Source organism: Oreochromis niloticus, linkage group LG16 (assembly GCF_001858045.2).
Source record: "Oreochromis niloticus isolate F11D_XX linkage group LG16, O_niloticus_UMD_NMBU, whole genome shotgun sequence".
Taxonomy (NCBI): Eukaryota; Metazoa; Chordata; class Actinopteri; order Cichliformes; family Cichlidae; genus Oreochromis; species Oreochromis niloticus.
Window position 1 is genome coordinate 30,897,499 of NC_031987.2, and position 8,216 is coordinate 30,905,714.

Below are 8,216 nucleotides of genomic sequence, written 5' to 3' on the forward strand. Positions count from 1 at the left end.
AAGAGAGAGATAGAGGGTCGGCATCAGAGCACCACAGGATCATAACTGAAATCATGTGTTTTTAGTGTCTTTTAGTGGGTTTCATTTACTGTTTTGAACGTCCACATAGATAAGAGAAGGAGTGAGTGCACCAGGTTCTATTTGTGCATGCTATTAATATATCTTCATAATAAAACCCCCAAGTCTGAAGTAATAAACTGTTTAATGATGCTAACTTTACTTACATAAATATGTAACGGTTAATGCTGATGGTTTAATGGAGGGGGCACTGGTTGAAATACCAGTAGCATCAGGGAACGAGCTAAAACTGATGCAAAGATGGGAGGAAGCTACAAGCACGAAAACTGAATAAGAGATTACTGACAGACATTCTCAAAATAGAAAAATTAAACGGCACATACACCAGGAGCTGACATTCCTTTCATGATGTAGGTGGTGGCGTACAGTAAGTGGATAAAAGGCCCAGCCGAGGAGGACGTCACACTGAGATGTGCCCTTGTTTCACCAGTGGGACTCGACCTGTGAAATGGTAATGTGCCTCTGGGATAGCACTCATCAGATTTAAAGTAATGAGCCAGTTTAAAGCACGTGCAAGCATGTGAGTAAATGGAACTATATCCATTTCAAGGATTAACCTCCATGGGGAGGCGAAGGGGTAAAATTCTTGTCAGTTTCTGACTGATTCACATTATTCCTATTCATACCAAGAGGTTAACTGGGACTCTAAAATACAAATAGTAATAAATATTTTACACCAAGGGGCTAGATGGTATGTCTATATGGTGAATAGTGAGCATTCTTACTGTTATCTTGCTTATTTCAGGTACTGACCATAATAATCTTGCAGTACTTGAATGGAATAATACTTTCTTTCCTAACTGTATATTACATTTATACATTATTTTCACATGTTATATGATAAACGTGCTCAGCATAATGCGAATTTTAAAACTTGAAGGAACCTGTCATAAAGCCTGTGTAATAGTGAAGCTCTTGATTTACTGGTCAATCTACATCCCTACATCCCTACCCTCACTTATGGTCATGAGCTGTGGGAAAAAATGAGATCGCGGATAATGTGGTGGTAATGGGCTTCCTCCAAAGGGTGGGTAGCCTCTCCCTTAGAGATAGGGTGAGGAGGTCAGCCATCTGGGAGGGGCTCAGAGTAGAGCTCCTCCACATCGAAAGGAGCCAGCTGAGGTGGTTTGGGCATCTGATAAGGATGGTTCCTGGGCGCCTCCTGGGTGAGGTGTTCTGGGCATGTCCCATGGGGAGGAGGCCCTGGGACAGACCCAGGACACACCCGAGAGATTATATCTCTTGGCTGGCCCCAGATAAGCGGAAGAGATGGATGGATGGATGGATGGATGGATGGATGGATGGATGGATGGATGGATGGATGGATGGATGGATGGAACCTGTCATGTCTGATGCTCTACAGAAAAAGTGCTATTGCTACTGCTATTACTTACATGGTGTTTAATTTTATGTCAGCTCACCATTTGCAGTTGTAATGACTTGAGCTTTTCTTTGACTTTCAACCTCATTACAACTGTACAAATTCTAGTTTTCACTTATATACTCTATTTTCATGAATGTTTCAAAAAAATCACTGCACCTATGTCTCAAAAAGTAAAGAATTGAGGGGTGCATCAAGATTTTTGCACAGTACTGGATTATTGTGTCCATAGCTTTTCTATGAGTTCCATCGATTGCTAATATATGACCTGCTTTCTTTATCATATCCTTCAAGAACCCACGTGTGGTACAATAAATGATGATTAACACTGCAGAGGATTCTCATTATTACTGACATCTCGATAAAGCCAGTATCCGCCTGTGGAGATGTCAAATTTTAGCCCAGTGGGGACCTTGAGCTCCACATCTTTAGTAGTACACTCCTTATGTGGTACACACAACAGAGGAAGCTGCTTTTAAATGAGCTCATCACTTTCATTCCCCATGATCTCACCCTCGGGCCACAAGGATGCGCCTCCTGCAGCTCTTCACCCTCTCTTTTCCTTTCTTCCCACTGCTTGCCATCACACTCACCATATGACTTCATTTTCTCCTCCTCTGGCTTCTTCTTACTCATCTCTAGGATGGTTCATTTTTCACATCAAACAGAAACAGACCTGGTTAGTCGGGTGGGTGGGTTTAAAAAAGACAACAGCTTGACAAATATGCTGACAGCTTAATAGCGGAGTTCTGCTAAATGATTCTACAAAGAATTGTGTTTTTGTAAGAGTTCAGGCTCTTTTGTAAGCTTTGGAAATGCTCAATTGACAACTCAGAGGCGGAGAGATACCCTGTGGAGGTTCTTTCCAAAGAGATCAGATTCTATATTTCTAGCCTAAATGCATTCTGTGTATCCTTCAGGTATAAATAATGTGTTTAGTTTCCTTTCGTTTGCAAAGATAATGTTTCCTAAAAGTTCCCACTTTGCAAAGTTTGCAACCACACTGACCAGCTGTTGTTCTTTTCTGTGGTTGGTGCTTTGTTGTGTGTCTTATTATTTTACAGCCTGCTGTTTTGTGGTTTTAGACAAGACATTTGAATGCGTACCTTGGGAAGTCCTGTGGGGAGTGCTTTGGGAATAGAGGATTTCTGCCTTATTGTTATGGGCCATTAGGTCCCTGTACACCCAGTAGTCTGAGTTGGGTTCCTTTGGTTGCTGGCAGTAAGTCAGGCCTGTTCCCCTGTGATAGTTGGAGTCTGCCAGGGATGCCCATTGTCACTGATTCTGTTCATAACTATTTTGGAAAGAATTCCCGGGACCATCCAAACAGCAGAGGTTTTGCTTTTTGCAGATAATTAGGTTCTTTTGGTTTCGTCAGGCAGATACCTCCTAGATGAGCTGTTTCAGGCATGTGCTTTCAGTAGAGCAACCCAGAACTTGCTCTGTTTAGGCTGCTGCCTTGCGACATAGATCCAGATAACAAACAGAATATTGGTGGATGGACAGCTGTTTAGTTGTTCCACCATTATTGTGCTCGTACAAGCTCTGAAGCTAAACTTATGTACTGTGACGCATGGAGGGACACTACTCTGCAGGACAGCCAGTGTTATATAGATTAATATTACTGCTGCAAATGTTCAAGGCTTTCATTTAAACCCTTCATACTCTGTTTAATCTACAGTAATACATCACATTCCATAAAATCATCTTTGTAGTGGCTTTCCAGTGAGGAACACACGTTTCTAAAAAGTAGCTGTTAATGAGCTCAGATCAAAATAAAAGTATATTACAATATATTAATAACAAAAAATCAGCTTAAGCAGTGTGTGACATGGTTAATATCATCAATACTTTCTAGGATAATAAAAATGTTGATGAAAAATGAAAGCAGTTTGTTGGCTTGTGTTGGTTTAACTAATTACTTTCTCTGGTGAGTAATTAAGTAAACTAATAGATCACTTTTAGGCAAAGTGTCCTGTGTAATATGTGTAATAAGCTTTTTTTTTTTTAGTAACGACCTGAACACTTATCATAACAAAGAGGAGAAACACCTCCAATATGCACGGAAATGTAACCACATAGCATGCAAATAATTTGCACAATTGTGGTGTCTCCCAAAGTGCAGCCAGTGAGAAACAATAAGGAGTCGAATTGATAAGTGATGTCCATAATGGAATCGGAATTACTAAATTCTTAGCGATTCCCTTCCCTACTTGCTAACGCTAGCTCTGTTACCACTCAAAGCAGATGGTAACTGATCTCAGTGCCACCAGCAGCTTGCCTGGTACACTCCCATCCAAGACTGGAACAGAAAAATGCTGCTGAACTGTCACCTTGACAAACACATGCTGTGAGGAGCACATGACGTTGTGTTTTTGCACTTTCATATGGATGGCGACAAAACAGTGCTTATATGGAAAGAATTAAAGAAACAACAACCAAACAAACAAAAACTAAATGAAAAACAAACAAAAAAACAAAACAAAAGAGATACCAGTGCATAAGAGGATATAGCCAAAGACAATAAGGCATGTATCCACACTTCCATTCTAGTAAGCATATGCACAGTGCAACTCTGTGTGGAGTCACACTTGCGGCAGCTAAAATTAAGGAGGTGTTAGGTAGGTATGGTGTTAAGGAGAGAAATGCAGGAGGACAGATGGTAGTGGACTTTGGGAAAAGGATGGAAATGGCTGTGGTGAACATATAAATTAAGAAGAGGGAGGAACATAGGGTAACATATAAGAGTGGAGGAAGGTGGAGACGGGTGAACCACTCACACAGAAGGTGATAGGAGATAGGAGACTGCAAGGTGATAGCTAGGCAGCATTGGATGATAGTGTGTAGTATAGCATCAAAAAGAGGAAGCAAGTAAAAGCAGAGGCCAGGATTAAGTAGGGGAAGTTAAAGAAGGATGAACATTGCTCAGAGTTCAGGCAGAAGATGAGAGCGACTCTGATTGGTGGAGAAAAGTTGATGGGATGACTGGAGGAGTACAGCTGTAGTGCTCAGAGAACTGGCAAGAAGGTGTTTGGTGTATGGTCTGTATGGAAGAAAGAGGACAAGTAGACTTGGTGGTGGAATTACAAAATGTAGCTAGATACTTAAAGGAAGAAGTTATCAAAGAGAAGGTGGAATAGTCAGGGAAATGAAGAAAGTAGAGAGGAGTACTGGGAGGCAAGGTGCGCAGGAAAGAGAGAGTTGGCAAAGGCAACAAAAAGCTGACTTGTATCAGCTGGCTTTGCAGAGAGAACGAGATGGAAAGGACGTGCAGCAGGTCAAAGTTCCAGCCAGCAACCGGCTCCTAGTTTTGAAATATTGGTCATCTCAGAAATCAGAAACCTCCGTCTTTGTGGGAAATGCTGGAGAGAAATTCATGGAAGAAAGGAAAAACTGATTTGAAGGCCAAACAATTCAGTGCTGACGTTTGCTGATCTTTTTATCACTCATAGTGTTCCGTCCTTCTGTCCTGTTTCCACATAACTGGTAAGATTAACACTTACCAGAGGTACAGTAAAAAAACAACAACAAAACAATGGTATCTCACAACATTGGGCCAATACATAGTGTAACATATGATCTGCTTATATCTGCTGTATATCATATTTGGACTTCTATGTGCTGAATAAGCCAGCTATATAACATAATTTAGTTAAATTCGGGTAGCTTTAGCTACCTTTGGACAAGGGGAAGACCAGGGTTTTCCATCTGCTTCCACTCTTATGCCCACTATAGTTGCACTCCAAGTCCACATTGAATTCTACACACACACACACACACACACACACACACACACACACACACATACACACACAGTTGTCATTTTGCATATTGGTCAATCACAGAGCTGAAAACATAAGCAAGTGTGGATTCAGGTCGCCAGCGAAAACAGCAGCTAAGGAGATTCCCCACACTGGAATACTCATACAGATTCTGCTGAGGAGGGCGATAAATGAGGAGTGGATTTGGGTGCTGAGGGTGTGTGTGCTGCAGTAGAACCTTCTCTGAGAGCTTTATCTCCGTCAGCTGCCCGGGCCACTGCTTCTCTACTCTCCTCTGAAGGGAATTAGGTTATTAAAAACCAAACACATGCATGCACACAGTTGTGCATACAGGTCACATACACACTCAGTGTATCAATACAAACACACACATACACTCACCTCAAACCACTGCCAGATTCTGAAGAGAGCAACACATTTGGACCTAGCTCATATGCCTTCTGGCAAAAATGCAAGGGCCCGATGCCACACACTTGATAACTGTAAATGTAACTGTGTGCAGAGGAGAAGAAAGGAGTGCTAAAAACATGGCAGTCTGTCTTCTTCTTCTTCTTCTTCTTCTTCTTCTTCTTCCTGAAAATGGAGTATGGTTTTACTGGTATGAGACTGTGTGATACTTTTGAAGGAAGTGGCAGAATAACCCCTGAGAAAAGAGGGTGTGTGGCCAGTTGTTCCCTAAACTCTGAAGAACAGATTGACATTTTGGGAAATACCAAAGTCAGCAACTGCTAAATAATATCCTTCTCATCTATGCCAGCTGGGTTTTTGCACACAAGCTGGAAGTATTAGACATGAGCTAAAGTAAACAGAATCCACCTACAGAAGTGGTAGGCTCACTAGTTAAAGAACCAGGATTCACTGAGGCTACAGACCGCAACCAAAGAAACTTAGCAGCCCTGTCTAACTTCACCCTTTCCAAGTGTGTAGGGCAACATTCCTAAAAGTAACTTTATACTTACCTTTATATTGTAAGGTTAAGATCAACATCATAGTTACATGATCTCCACCATGCTCAGGGAATGGGGGAAATGAAGAGTATAGCCTGGGGATGACAAACAACAAACTGAACAAACTACATTTCTGCTAACAAACCTCCCAAGCTTGTACAAAGGGAAAAGTTAACATTTTGCTCTCTTTAGGTCTTAACAGCATTACAGAGCAATTCCATCTCAAATCAACATGGACCCTGTGCTCAGACATCTCGGGTTTGCATAAAAAATGATCTTAAATGAGTGCTGTGAAATTTTAGTTTCATATATCAGTTACTTTACAATTTTTTTTTCTAAAGATGGTCCATTGACCCACTTTCAGGCCACACACAGAAATCTGAGGCAATGTTTGAACATGAATATCTCAAAAAATTATTAAAGATAAAAGCCTGAATATTTCACTGGTGCTTCTTACCATCAAAAGGAATAAGGATCTGTAATTTGGGACAGATGCGTTAAAAAAAAGTTAGAGTATTGGCTATTTATTTCTTAATATATGAAAAAAAATCCAGCACCCCCCAAAAGTCCCACATTTGAGCAGACATTAATAAAAGACTTTACATTACAAAAAATGACTAGTGACAACTTGTGAATTTCACAATACTGCAAAATAAAGCAAGTAGAATACTTTTAAACTCCTAAAACAAAGAAAATGCCATTTTCATTTAATTTTCATGCTGGATTGAGCAAATATGACAAGTTGTACCACAAAAACAAAAACATCAGCAGATAGTTGAATTCAAATAGAATCAATTTCTGGAGTGTATAGATTTTTTATAACTAAAAGATGTTTTTGAACGTTGCTAACTAGCTTCCTCAATTATGTTATATGCACATGGCACATTCAAAAACTACTCATGTAAAACAAATTTCATGAATTTCTTGTTGAAAAGTATTCTACAAGCTTTAGTTTGCATTACTGTGCAATTCAACTATATACCATTCAGAAGTTGTCACTATTTGTCTTTTGCCATGTGATTCTTTTTTAATAATGTGTGCTCAAATAATGAAGCCATCCTGTAAAGTTTGATTGCTTGAATTATTTCATATTTTAACTAGCCAATACTCAGACAATTTATGATGCATCTATCTCAACAGATGCTGATTCACGTTAATAATAAGACAGACTCTGTTCATGTTCAAATGTTGCCTCAGATTTAAAATTGTACAAGAAAAAGGGCATGAAAGTCAATTAGATGGTCGAGCAGATGTTGCTCTTTTTGAGGTGAAGTGACCCAATAATCAAGACACTGACGCCTTCAAAAAGGGTCCGTAAATACAAGATTAAGTTGAGTAAGGCTTAGGTATGTTTATGTGTTTATGTGAAAAAACTGGTGTTGCCCTTTAACACATATAAAGCATTTGTCTCATTTTTCTCCTCTGTACATTATCTGTCATCAGTAAATACACACTGTATACCTCAGAGAGCAGCAGGTCTAGCTTATAGGCTTATAAGCTTTAGAAACTCTGTCCTCAGACTGTAGCTTGAACAGCTTTTTAGGGGAGTCTGTCCTCTTTGTGGACAGAGGAGGCTTTTAGAAATTCATTGGGCCTACAGGAGATTAGACTGGAGAGGAGCAATTAAAGCACGACACAACTCTCTATCTCTGTCTCTCCCTCCACCTTTCTCTCTCCTCCTACCTCATCCCAGACTCGCACAACTACATGTTACTATGGAAACTACTTCCCTCCCTCCCTCTTTCCATCTCACCCCTCCTCAGTTGCTTTTGGTCTGGCTCCTGCATCCTGCATCTTTCTACCTCCATTCATACCATACATTCATCACGTTCATTGTTATCTCTTCATTAACGCCTCCGCCTTGATTATCACCTCTTTTTTCTACTAAGGCTTTTTAGTAGTACCACTTTTCCCCCCGTGTTCTTCCTCCTCACGTTGAGTCTCCTATCGCACTCTCTATCTATCCTGCTGCTTGCGGCACGAAACCAAATGTCAGGTCTGAGCTGGCACTGAGAGAAATTGTAAGGG